Here is a 13,377-nt window from a genome sequence, read left to right on the forward strand (position 1 = left end):
AGGAGGCACGCAGGCGGGTGTCATACCTGCCGAAGCGCAGCTTTGCCGAAGTGGCGCGTCAGGGGGCAGCGTCGCAACGGCTTCCGGCGGCTGTCCGGCCCACACACAGTGAGCCGGCAGTGACGCCATCTGCCCCCTCAGCGGCTGCAGCTAGCGCTGCTCCGCCAACTCACAAGAAGGGGCATCGACCTCCGGGCTGGTGGCCTCCAGGGCCTCGTCCCTCGATACGAGGCCTTCCCGTCACACCAACCGCTCGCAAGAGCGCGTGCCCAGCGCCTCGCAAGAGGCGATGGACACCACAACCAGCCAGACGGCGCCGCAAGCGCCTCAGGAGCGGCGAGAATCGCGCGATCGCTCCAAAAAAGAAAAAGCCCGCATCACAGGGCCCGACAAGGGTTCTGTAAGCTAATTTTGCAGTCCCTTCACACACAGCACAAACCTCTTTTTCAATATGGACACGCAAATATTGCAATGGAACGTTAGGGGACTTCTCCATAACCTCGATGACGTTAAAGAGCTCCTTCATAAATATAGTCCAAGGGTGCTGTGTGTCCAGGAGACGCATCTAAAATCAACAAACACAAACTTTCTAAGGCAATACGCCGTTTTTCGCAAGGACCGTGACGACGCTACCGCCTCGTCGGGCGGTGTCGCTATAATTGTCGATAAAGGTGTTGCCTGTCAGCAATTAAACCTCCAAACTTCCCTTGAAGCAGTTGCTGTCCGAGCAGTACTGTTCGGTAAACTAGTCACGATTAGTTCAATTTATATCCCCCCTTGGTATCAACTTTCCAAGACACAGTTTCAAAATTACATAAATGAACTTCTGCCGCCATACATAGTTGTCGGAGATTTAAATGCACATAACACTTTGTGGGGAGACTCTCGTTGCGATGCGAGAGGGCGGCTAATTGAAAACTTTCTGTTCTCTTCAGGCGCAATTATACTTAACCAAAAAGAGCCAACGTATTTCAGCGTTACACATAACACATACTCATCCATTGACTTAAGTATAGTATCGAGTACACTAATTCCATACCTGGAGTGGTCTGTTCTCAAGAACCCCTTAGGGAGCGACCATTTCCCTATTATGTTAAACTTAACGAAACAAGATGGATGCTTGCCAAGTTTTCCTCGATGGAACGTGGACTCGGCCAACTGGCAACTGTTCCGAGAGCTTACATGTTTAGGTGGCGATGACATTGCTGATTTTAATGTAGACGACGCTGTGGCCTATCTAACATGTTTTATTATTGACGCTGCTACGAGATCTATTACGCAAACTAACGGACTTACTAAGAAGCGTCGCATCCCATGGTGGAACGATGAATGTAGGAAAGCACGCAAAAATCAAAACAAAGCTTGGAGATTGCTTCGCGATTCTCCAACCACCGAAAACCTTATTAATTTCAAGCAGGTTAAGTCACAAGGCAGAAGAACCCGTCGACGTGCAAAAAGAGAGAGTTGGGAGAGGTACCTCTCTGGCATAAATTCTTACACAGATGAGGCGAAAGTATGGCATAGGGTGAATAAATTGAAAGGCCGGGAGTCGAACCCTCTACCCTTAGTAAGTACCCAAGGAGATAGCCTGGAAGATCAGGCAGATTGCCTGGGTGAACACTTTCAATATGTCTCCAGTGCCTCTCATTACACACAAACATTCATGAGGTTCAAAGAACGCGCAGAGCGACAGCCCCTTAATCGGAAATGTGCTCGAAATGAAGATTACAACCGCCCGTTTAGTCTAGCTGAATTTAAAACTGCTCTCGCTTGTTGCAACAGCTCAGCACCAGGTGCTGACCGTATCATGTATGAAATGATCAAGCACCTACACCCTGAAACACAAAATACACTCCTCTCTCTTTTTAATGTCATGTGGGCTGCTGGGTACATTCCATCTTCTTGGAAAGAAGCCATAATAATACCCATACTTAAACAAGGCAAGGACCCGTCCTTACCAAGTAGTTACAGACCCATTGCTTTGACAAGCTGTCTGTGTAAACTCTTTGAAAAGATGATTTTACAGATGATGCTGACCGTATCATGTATGATGAAAAGATGAGTATTTTACAGCATTTATTGTGAATATAGCGTCCATGTGTATCCCAGAAACACAACAAAATCATTCCAAACGACGACTTCCCTGGTGGAACGATGACTGTAGGGAAGCACGAAGAAAACAAAATAAGGCTTGGGGCCGCCTTCGTGACTGTCCAACTGCAGAAAACCTTATAAACTTCAAGAAAACAAAGAGTGAGGGTAGAAGAACGCGCCACCTTGCCAAAAAGGAAAGCTTGCAAAAATTTTTACAGCGGAAGCATACGCTATCCTCTCGGCAATTAAACACATAAAGGTAATGAATGTTACCAAAGCAATTGTGTTCACAGACTCATTGAGCGTCGTTAAAGCTATAATGAGTCTACGAAAACACAAGAATCCAGTTTTTAATGAACTCTACAGCTGGTTATGCTCAGCTTACATGGGCAACCAAGTGGTCATAGTGCGCTGGGTACCTGGCCATAGAGGCATAAAAGGCAATGTAGCTGCAGACGAAAGTGCCACGTCAGTAGTTTTTATCTGTATGTTTGAAAACATAGCTATCCCTTACACAGACCTGAATCCTTTCTTGCGCCATCAGTTGCGGAGATTTTGGCAAAGGCAGTGGGACAGCGAAGTTTCAAACAAGCTACATATGATCAAACCCAGAATAGGGAAATGGATGACAGAGAAAACGGCAAGACACAAAGAAGTGCTTCTCTGCAGGTTAAGAATAGGTCATACCTATGGCACACACTCTTACCTCCTTTCTGGAAGTGATCCTCCAAAATGTAATAGGTGTGGAGACATTCTTACAGTTCTCCATGTTCTTGTAGAGTGCCCTGAAATAGAAGCCCAGCGTAAAAAGTACTTTTATCTCGCCTATCGTCAGCAAATCCCTCTTCACCCAGCATTCATTCTTAACCATGAGCCGCTTTTTGATTTTAGTACAGTCTTAAAATTTTTAGCAGACGTAAACACTTTACAAATAATCTGGCCAGGGTATCTGTAGCGCAACCTCGTTTTGCAGGTTGCAGCTGCAGTAGAAAAAGTGTTTACAGCACGTGCCTCACAGCCCTTGTTTTCAAGGAACCTCCTGAGGCACTAGTGCTATTGTATACGTTTTAGTACATCATTAATTCGTAACGGAATCGTTATAGTCATAACTCTAATTATTAGTCATTGTCATTATTTTAATACCAATATATTTTACACAATTTACAGCGTCTTTCTTTTAGGCCCTTTTACAGCCACGTTACATCAACCATTCAACTCATAGACCATTCTATTTATAGTGCAAAGAAAAACTATCACCATTTGTCATGGCGCTCTTTGGCCATATCTGGCCCTTGCGCCAATAAAAACCACATATTATTATTATGCAAGCAGAAAAGCGTTATAGGTTAGCGGCCCCAAACGCAAGCCGCAGTGAGGTCGCACGCGCTCGCAGCACCACCAACGTCTGGTCGTGACTGCGTTATTGTTTTCAAAAAAATAGAATCACGCATATAAAGTCAAGTACATTAAACTGTTTTTCATAAAAGTAGTTAATTTATATAAAAACGGTGTCTGTCGACACTAGGCAAAAGTTTAAATGGTTATCTACGTTCCTACGTTACGACTGAGGCCGAGCCGAAGCAATCCAAAGATACGTTCGGTAAACTGGTAAATTAGTTTGGCGTCTCGTGCAGCCAAGCTACACTGTAGCCAAGCGCGGCCTCTTCCGTTTCGTACAGAATCATCCGTCTCGTAGAGCATAGTCCTTTGTGGTTTGCGTTTTGTTTATTTAGAGCCTCCTGCAAATTTTGACATGCCGCCGTGGCGACGAGATCGTGCCGGTGTGCTCTGCGACCAGCTTCTTTACCTTGATCTATCGTGGACAGAGATAGAGGATTTGTTCCTCGCTCGCCGCGCGCCCAGAGAAAGGAAGAGGAAGTCGTCGACTGGTCTCGTGAACGCTGCGGCAATGGATGAGCAGTCTTTTCGGAGGCTGTTTCGATTTGAGAAGGACGACCTTCCCCTGCTCAAGGATGCCTTGCGCATACCAGAAATCCGGAGTAGCCAGGGAGTGAAGGTGACGGGAGAAGAAGCTGTATTGATGGGTCTGCGCAGACTGGCATACCCGAATAGATGGTGGGACTTGGAGCCCCTGTTCGGCCGTCATGCGTCTGCAATGTCGAGCATTGTCGGCATGCTATTCAGTCACATTGACAGCACCTTCGGGCATCTGCTGGACGATTTGAACAATCACAGCTGGCTGCGCTTGAGTGATCTGGAGGAGTTTTCCAAAGTGGGCGAATTTTGTATCAGTGTGATTTTCTTTCGCACATGTATGTTCTTGCACTGCACCCTTTTCTGTGCTTTTGTTTTTGTGCAACAGGTGAATGTTTACGAGGTATTAACAATTCTTGCTCCAGTTTTGCACGCAGAAAGCTACTGCTGAAATCTGTTGCTGCACATAGCTGTCGCCATCTTATTGGCAGCAAATCAAGGAACTGTGTTTCAACAGGAAATATATACACCAAGCTAAAATTGAGCATGTACATGCAGAGTAGAAAATATCTACAAGGGTTGTACAGCAACCTTGGTTCTCCAGAAGAAAAGTATAAAGTTACTTATCAAGAAAGGGGTCAGGCAAGGAGACGCATCTCTCCAAATGCTATTCACTGCATGCTTAGAAGTATTCAAGCGCTTGAGACTGGGAAGGCTTAGGAGTGCGGATCAACGGCGAATACCTCAGCAACCTTCAGTCTGCAGATGACACTGTCCTATTCAGCAATAACGGGGGTGAATTACAGCAAGTAATTGAGGACCTTAACCGAGAAAGTGTAAGAGTGGGGTTGAAGAACTAGGTGGGGTGATGAAGTTAGGAAATTTGCAGCCGCAAGTTGGAATCAGCTAGTGCAAGACAGGGGTAATTGGAGATCACAGGGAGAGGCCTTCGTCCTACAGTGGACATAAATATAGGCTGATGATGATGATGATGCAGAGTTCTGATTTAGGAGTTTTCTCTTTGCAGGCTGTGTATGAAAGAGGTGCTCCCCTGCACAAATGTTGGGGCTTTGTGGATGGCACGGCAAGGCCCATTTGCCGCCCTTCAGTGAACCAGCGGCTATATTTTTCTGGTCATAAAAGGCACCACGCTCTCAAGTACCAGGCGGTGATGTGCGCTAATGGGATTGTGTGCCAGCTTGATGGGCCATATGAAGGGCACAGGCATGATGCTGGTCAGTGTTTCTTTGTTAGATCGATTGTCTAGATGTTTGTTAGGGCTTTGTAAGCGCTATAGCTGACACAGAACAAAAGTAAGACACAGCACGAAGGATAAAGCACTGATTTCAACTGATTGATTTTATTAGGTCTACATATGTTTGTGAAATAGCTTTTAAGATCTTTCATGACAATGCAACAGGGCGGCTGTTATTGATGCGCAGGTATTGCAGTGCATGCTATTATACCAATCATTTTTGTCATTTTCCTTGCTTTTTTTCCCTACTATAGTTTTTTTCACTAGAGCTTCCTACTATAGTGAGTCATGCAGTTAGCATGTGACATGCATAAACGTTTACTTAATGAAATCTGCTAGTTGAAAGTCAACGCTTTGTCATACGGTGTCTGTCTTTCTTTCTGTGTTGGCTATAACGCTGCCCTTAATACAAAAGTTTAAATTGGCGGACACAAACTAATTGTGTGTGCTAACTTCCTGAGTCCCCGTGAGACCCAAGCAGAGTTTGGTTCTTGCATGTGGGAGCCGCTTGGTGTGCACCTTACCTAGAACCAATGCCGACTCTGACTAGATGCCCACACACTGAATAATTCTTACACATTACAGATGGTTAAAATAACGAGAAAACTATAGGTAAACAATGTTTCTTGTTTGTTTCAATGAGGGTTTTGCAGAAACCTAATATGAAACCACTGCTTTTTGCTCATTTCCACACTGCTACTGTATGTTGCTTACCATGTCACTTGCACTGAGGTGTAAATGCATTAAACACACCTGCAGGTTGTAATTTGGAAAAGGCCAACAGACCTAATTGATTTTATTGTCTAAAATGTTGGACTACAGGCATCTGCTACGTATCAATCTCTGGTGTGGGTTGTCACAACCCATTGAAGCGCCTTGTGAGACAGTGTCAGAGCTAGAGCCACCCTGCAGTGAAAATGCACGACTTCATGGCCGTTTTTAAAAGCAGTGTTTCTTTTTTTACACAGGTATCCTGCGTGACAGTGGCCTTTACGACAAGTTAGAGAGGCTAGTGCAGGGCACCTCGTACTGCATCTACGGCGACCCTGCGTACCCTTTACGCCCTCTCCTGATGAGGCCCTATGCTGGTGCTTCCCTCACTCGCCAGCAAGAGCTCTTCAATAAGAGCATGAGCACAGTTCGTCAACCAGTGGAATGGGGATTTGGCAAGACCGTGGCGGAGTTTTCGTTCCTTGATTTCAAAAAAAAACCAAAAGCTGCTGCTGCAAAATCTTGGGCAGATGTACCGTATTGGAACTTTGCTTGCCAACTGCCACACATGCATTCATGGAAGCCAGACTGGCATGTTTTTTGGTGTCCGTGCACCTGACCTGCATGAGTATTTGCGTCCTAAGGAGTACTGAGATGACATTTGACTCTTCATTGTTTGCTTTAAATTAAGGTCCTCAAGCTCGAAACCTCGCAAAACATATGAACAAGTCTCAGAGTGCCCTAAATTACTTCTGAAGCTTTCTACCACCAGCTCCATTTACGTTTCCCAGAAGATGTGTGCGATGCCACATCATGATACAAAGAGTGGTGACATGGCAACAGAGCACTCACTGCAGCTCGCTCTGTCGTCTGCTATGCTGCCGCTCATTGCGCAGCTCAATGTACCAGCATAACAAACCGCTCATTGAGCTGAAGCAAGTGCAACAATGTCCCGATGCTTTGCTCCAATGTGACAACCCTGTGTTATGATGTCATGTCACATACATGTCCTGGGAAACTAAACCAGAATGTTGGTGCAATAGCCCTAACAGTAAAGTGGTGTGGTATGAGGCTTGTTAGCATACAGGGTCCTGCATATTTCGCTTAGCATGCTGGAAAATCACACTTTGGAGTATACGTCGTTCATTGTAACACTTGCCACAGTTGATTGTGTGGTTTTTAAGAAAAAAACACAAATTTGCCTTTGCTTATTGGGGTGTGAGCTGCTCTCATGATGGTGTAAGCATAAACTTGTGTTGCTACCTGCCGGCAGCTACAGAAAGCAGCTGCTCAGGGAGGGTTGCCGTGTGTTGCCTGCTCATACGACACGTGGGAGCCCTCCTTGAAATGCTGCTTTCTGCAGCTGCTGGCAGGCGGTGCCACAAGTTTATGCATGTGCCAGCGTGGCAGCTTGCATGGCCATGAGGGTAGGCAAATTTTCACTCGAGTCAGGCAATTCACTGTGGCAAGTGTCACACTGAACGACGTAGACACCACGGACCCGAGCACACGAGGGTTGGACCCTCCCGCGTGTAGCCGTGCGCGGCTTAGCCGTGTCTGGGGAAAGGGGGATCCTGGGGGTTGAGCCAATGCCGGGTGATTGGACTTTTAAGGCCCCCCCAGCGGAGGCAACACACCTCTTCGGCCTCTGCTTCACATAGACGGCACCTCCAGACTGACCCTCCTGGAGGAAATCGGCAGTCGCCTTTTCCTGTCCCCCTCTTCGATCTTTTGTCTTTTTCTCTCACTTTTCCATCTGTCCTGTCTCCTCCTCACTTCTTCTCACTTCCAAATTTCCGGGCGGCAAGGGTTAACCGTGTGTAATGTATCCAGTCTTGGGTATGTACATTAGGTTATAGTGGCGGTGCATAGCTGGCGTCTGCAGGTTTCGCGTAACCTGTAGCGTCCCCTTGTTGGGCTCGGTGGTGGGTGGCTACCACCGCCGCCGAACTTTGAAACCATGTTATGGCAGAAGCGTTCCCCCGACTTTCAGATCGGCCTCTGAAAAGAGGTCGCACCGATGCAATTTTCCAATTTACCCTCCGAACCGACCTAGACACCTTCCCTAAGTACCATGTCCTTCATAGTGAAGGCAACACAAGCGTAAGAAAACTCTCACCCTTCCTTGTATCGAAATGCCTCGTAAACACGATTGGACCTGACTACAAAGCCACAAAGATGGCTAGCGGAGACCTCCTCCTCGAACTGAAAAAGAAAGACCAAGTTGAAAAGCTCGCCCAACTCACCAGTGTCGGTGACATTAACGTCACAATCTCTCCACATCGCTCGCTCAACACAAGCAGGGGAGTAATATCAGAAGAAGATTTCCTAAACCTTAGTGACGAAGAGCTCCTCGAAGGGTTCCAAGATCAAAACGTAATTAAGGTACAAAGGATTACACTCAGACGAAACGACCAACAAATCCCCACAAAACACGTGATACTAACATTTGGAACTAGTACTGTGCCCACATCACTCGAAGCAGGATACCTAAGAATCAACGTCCGACCGTACATACCGAACCCAAGGCGGTGCTTCAAGTGCCAGAGGTTTGGACATGCATCACAATCATGCAGAGGAAAAGAAACATGCGCGAAGTGTAGTGCCAACGACCATCCTTCTGACAACTGCAATGCTCCTGCACATTGTGCCAATTGTAAGGGAGACCATCCAGCCTACTCACGGAGTTGCCCTTGCTGGAAAAAAGAAAAAGAAATAATTGCAATCACCGTAAAAGAAAAAATTTCATTCTATGAAGCGAGGAAAAGGTTGGGACACTTACCTCAACTTAGCTATGCCAGTGCGGCGCGGCAGGGGGCAGCGCCACACCGGTTTCAGGAGTCTACAGGGTCCGCACGCGGCACTCCTGCAGAAACTCCATCCGCCCCCTTGGTGGTAGCAGCCAGTGCTGCTCCATCATCATCGAATACGGGCCGGCAGACCGCAGTGTCGCAGGGCCCAAAGTTGAACCGAACTCCACGGCCCGAGACACGCGTTTCGGCGCCTGGCTCTCGATAGTCCAGCGCCTCGGAGAAGGCGATGGAGGTCGACCCAAAAACCCCGGCGTCATTGACGCCAAAAGATCCGCGCTCCCTGGAGCGCAGCAAGAAGGACAGACTTCTTGTAACTGCGCCGAAAAAGGGACAGGTAACCTGAACGGCTACCGCCCTTGATTAGAGTAGTGATCTTTCTATTACATGTCACCTATCACTTTTTAGCTCACACGCACATAAGTAAACATTTTTATTTGTCTTACAATGGCTTTCATCATCCATTGGAACTGTAGAGGCCTGATTCATAATCTAGGTGACATCAAAGACATTATAAATAAGCTATCGCCAGTTGCACTCTGCCTTCAAGAAACGAACTTAGGCCCCAAAAATACACAATTCTTGAAAGGTTTTACTGTCGTACGCAAGGACCGCGAACACTCCAGCCGTCTGTCAGGAGGAGTCGCCATAGTAGTGCAGAGCGGTACTCCTACACGAAATGTCCAATTAAATACATCTCTCGAGGCTGTAGCGGTCACCGTTCTGTCTCATAAAACCATCACCATTTGTTCACTATATCTTCCACCCCATACCTATTTTACTAGTAAAGATTTAGAAAATTTAACAGACCAGCTGCCGGAGCCTTTTGTTTTAGTTGGAGATTTTAATGCTCATTGTACTCTTTGGGGCAGTGGCAAAACTGACCCAAGAGGGCAGCTCATTGAAGATTTTATCCTGTCAAATGATATCTGCCTCTTAAACTCGGGTGCATCAACGTATTTTTCACCTACTTCACGCACTTTTAGTTGTTTAGATTTAGCTTTTTGTTCACCATCTCTTTTTAGCGATCTTAAATGGGAAGCCCTCGACACGCCATATGGTAGTGATCACTTGCCCGCAATCATAAAAATCTTACCATCACCACCAACCCTAGGCATTAAGCCACGCCGGTGGAAACTGCAGCTTGCTGACTGGCCAGTTTTTATGGAACATGCTAAACTGGAAATGGTCTTCTCACCAGAACTGAGCGTTCACGAACTCAATAAAAAGTTCGTTGAGGTTATAATCTCAGCCGCAGAAACAGCAATACCTCAGTCATCCGGTATTTTGCGCAAAAGACTAAATCCCTGGTGGACAGACGACTGTACCAAAGCTAAAAAACAACAAAATAAGGCCTGGGGAATCTTACGAAGGTATCCAACCTATAACAACCTCCTAGCCTTTAAACAGGCCAAAGCCAAAGCAAGATTTGTTCGGCGTCAGGCAGAGAAATCGTCATGGCAAAAATATGTATCTTCAATTAATAGTTCAGTCACATCTAAACAAATGTGGGACCGGGTTAGAAAATTTAAAGGAGAGTACACATCATACACAATACCACTACTTACAAGTCCAGGGACCCAAACAACACTAGAAGACCAGGCCAACTTATTAGGCGAACACTTTTATAACATCTCAAGCTCAGCAAATTACTCACACATTTTTAAAATACAAAGAGTCGGCTGAGAAACAGAGACTTCCCACTACCGGTGCTTCAATGGAACTATATAATGACACTCTTACAATGCAGGAATTAAACAGAGTTCTTTCGGCCGGTAAAAAAACAGCAACAGGTCTTGACCGGGTCCACTACACAATGCTGGCGCACTTATCTCAAGCATCGGTAAAGGCACTCCTTCAATTTTTCAACAAGATATGGCAATCTGGGGTAATGCCTACAGACTGGAAAAATGCAGTAGTAGTGCCTTTTCTAAAATCTGGTAAAACTGTATCATCCCCAAGCAGCTACAGACCCATTGCACTAACAAGTTGTCTAGCCAAATCATATGAGAGCATTATAAACGCGAGACTCACATTCATCCTTGAATCAAGACACCTAATAGACACGCACCAGTGCGGATACAAAAAGGGCTGCTCCACGACTGATCATCTCGTCCGACTAGAACATGAAATACGTGATGCGTTTCTACACAAACAACACTGTCTCGCGGTTTTCTTTGACCTAGAAAAAGCGTACGATACCACATGACGATATGGAATTTTGAGAGACCTGGCTGATTTGGGCATTCGTGGCAGAATGTTAAACTGCCTATACGATTTCATGTCAAATAGAACATTTCAGGTACGCCTCGGCACAACACTTTCACGCACATTTACACAAGAAAATGGCGTCCCACAAGGTTGCATTCTCAGCACGACACTCTTCATAGTCAAAATGAACTCTGTAAACAAAATCATTCCATCGTCTGTTATGCATTCAATTTATGTCGATGATTTGCAAGTGGCTTGCCGCGCCTCAAACCTATCCACCTGCGAAAGACAGCTACAAATAACAATAAATAATCTCACACAGTGGGCCGACAAAAATGGTTTCCGCTTTTCAACCCACAAAACCGTTACAGTGCTGTTTTCCCAGAAGCGTGGCTTACATTGCGATCCAGTTCTGACACTGGATGGCGCAACACTACCGGTCAAACGAGAGTACAAATTCTTAGGCGTAACATTTGACACAAAACTGAATTTCCTAGCCCACATTAACACAACAAAAATTAAGGCAAATAAAGCATTAAATATTCTCAAAGTGTTCCCCGCAGGGGCGTCTGCGTCAGCAGGCGTTTGGTGTGTTGCGACACCACGGACCCGAGCACACGAGGGCTGGACCCTCCCGCGTCTCACCGTGCGCGGCTTAGCCGTGTCCGGGGAAAGGGGGATCCTGGGGGTTGAGCCAACGCTGAGTGTTTGGACCTTTAAGGCCCCTCGGCGGAGGCAACACACCCCTTTGGCCTCGGCTTCACGTAGACGGCACCCCCGGACTGACCCACCCGGGGGAAATCGGTAGTTGCCTTTTCCTGTCTCTCTCTCCCTCCAACCTTCGTCTTTCTCCCCCACTTTCCATCTCTCCTGTCTTCTCTTCGCTTCGTTTTACTTCCAATTTTCCAGGCAGCAAGGGTTAACCTGGTGTAATCTATCCAACCTTGGGTCTATTATATTAGGTTATAGTGGCTATGTACAGCTGGCGTCTGCGTCTCCTTCGGGTCTCGTAGCGTCCCCTTGTTGGGCTCGGTGGTGGGTGGCTGGCATAGCCTCCGAAAATAACTAATTATCTATGGATGTTTTGTCCTTCCCTCGTCTGTCTGATCGCCCTCTTAGCAAAAGAGGGCGCACCGAAGAAACTCTGAACTTTTTTGGCCAACGCAAAGACACCTTCCCACGATTTCACGTGATTCACAGTGAAAACCCCGAAAAGACCACAAGAATGATTTCTCCCTTCATTGTTGCCAAATGCATAACTGATGCACTAGGGCCCGGCTACAAGGTAACGAAAATGGCCAGCGGCGACCTCCTCCTTGAGGTTCGCGACCCGCACCAGCACGGAAATCTCTGCAATCTAGTAACACTCGGTAATGTAAAAATCACGGTGACTCCGCACCGATCTATGAACACATGCAAAGGAGTAGTGTCTGACGGAGACCTCCTGAACTTGACCGAAGAAGAGCTCCTCGAGGGCTGGAAAGAACAAAACGTGACACAAGTACAGCGAATAAAGATTAAACGAGACAACATTGAAATTCCCACGAAGCATCTAATCCTTACATTTGGCTCCAGTACTCTCCCAGATACCCTTGAAACAGGATACACGAAAATCCGAGTAAGACCATATATTCCGAACCCACGCAGATGTTTCAAATGCCAAAGATTTGGCCATGGCTCTCAAAACTGCCGAGGCCGATCGACATGCGCAAAATGTGCCGATCATGAACATACATCTGACAACTGTACTCGCGCCCTGCACTGCCCAAATTGCGATGGTGACCATGCAGCATATTCTCGATCCTGCCCTACGTGGAAAAAAGAAAAAGACATCATCACACTCAAAGTAAAAGAAAACATCTCTTTCCAAGAAGCACGAAAGCGTGTTTCTTTTCTTCATTCTGCAGGGTATGCTGGTGCGGCGCGTAGGGGGGCAACGCCGCAGCAGACTCCGGCATCAGCCCGGTCCACGAAGAGTGTGGCTGCGGCCGTGCCACCAGCTCCCCAGGCGACAGCAGCCAGTGCTGCTGTGCCGTCTCTCAAGGAGGGTCCATCGACCTCTGGGTTGGTGGCCTCCAAGGCCCTGCTTTTCGAGGCAAGGCCCACCCCGAAAACACCCCGCTCGCTTGAGCGGAAGTCCAGCGGCTCCTTGGAGTCGATGGACACAACCCCAAGCCAGGCGGCGCATTCAGCGCCTCCGGAGCGACGCGATTCTCGCGACCGCTCCAAGAAAGACAAACCCCGGATTACGGGGCCTGGAAAGGCTCCGTAAGCCAACTAGACTAGTCTCTTGACACACAGCCGAAAAACACAAACAAAATGGATACACAAATATTACACTGGAACGTGAGAGGCCTAATG

At 47.0% G+C, this 13,377-nt stretch overlaps 1 pseudogene; it reads left to right on the plus strand.

Moving 5' to 3' along the window:
* Window positions 1–4,118: 4,118 nt before the first annotated feature.
* Window positions 4,119–6,648, plus strand: LOC119454437 (uncharacterized; annotated as a pseudogene).
* Window positions 6,649–13,377: the final 6,729 nt, after the last annotated feature.

Source organism: Dermacentor silvarum, chromosome 5 (genome assembly GCF_013339745.2).
Source record: "Dermacentor silvarum isolate Dsil-2018 chromosome 5, BIME_Dsil_1.4, whole genome shotgun sequence".
NCBI classification, from domain to species: Eukaryota; Metazoa; Arthropoda; class Arachnida; order Ixodida; family Ixodidae; genus Dermacentor; species Dermacentor silvarum.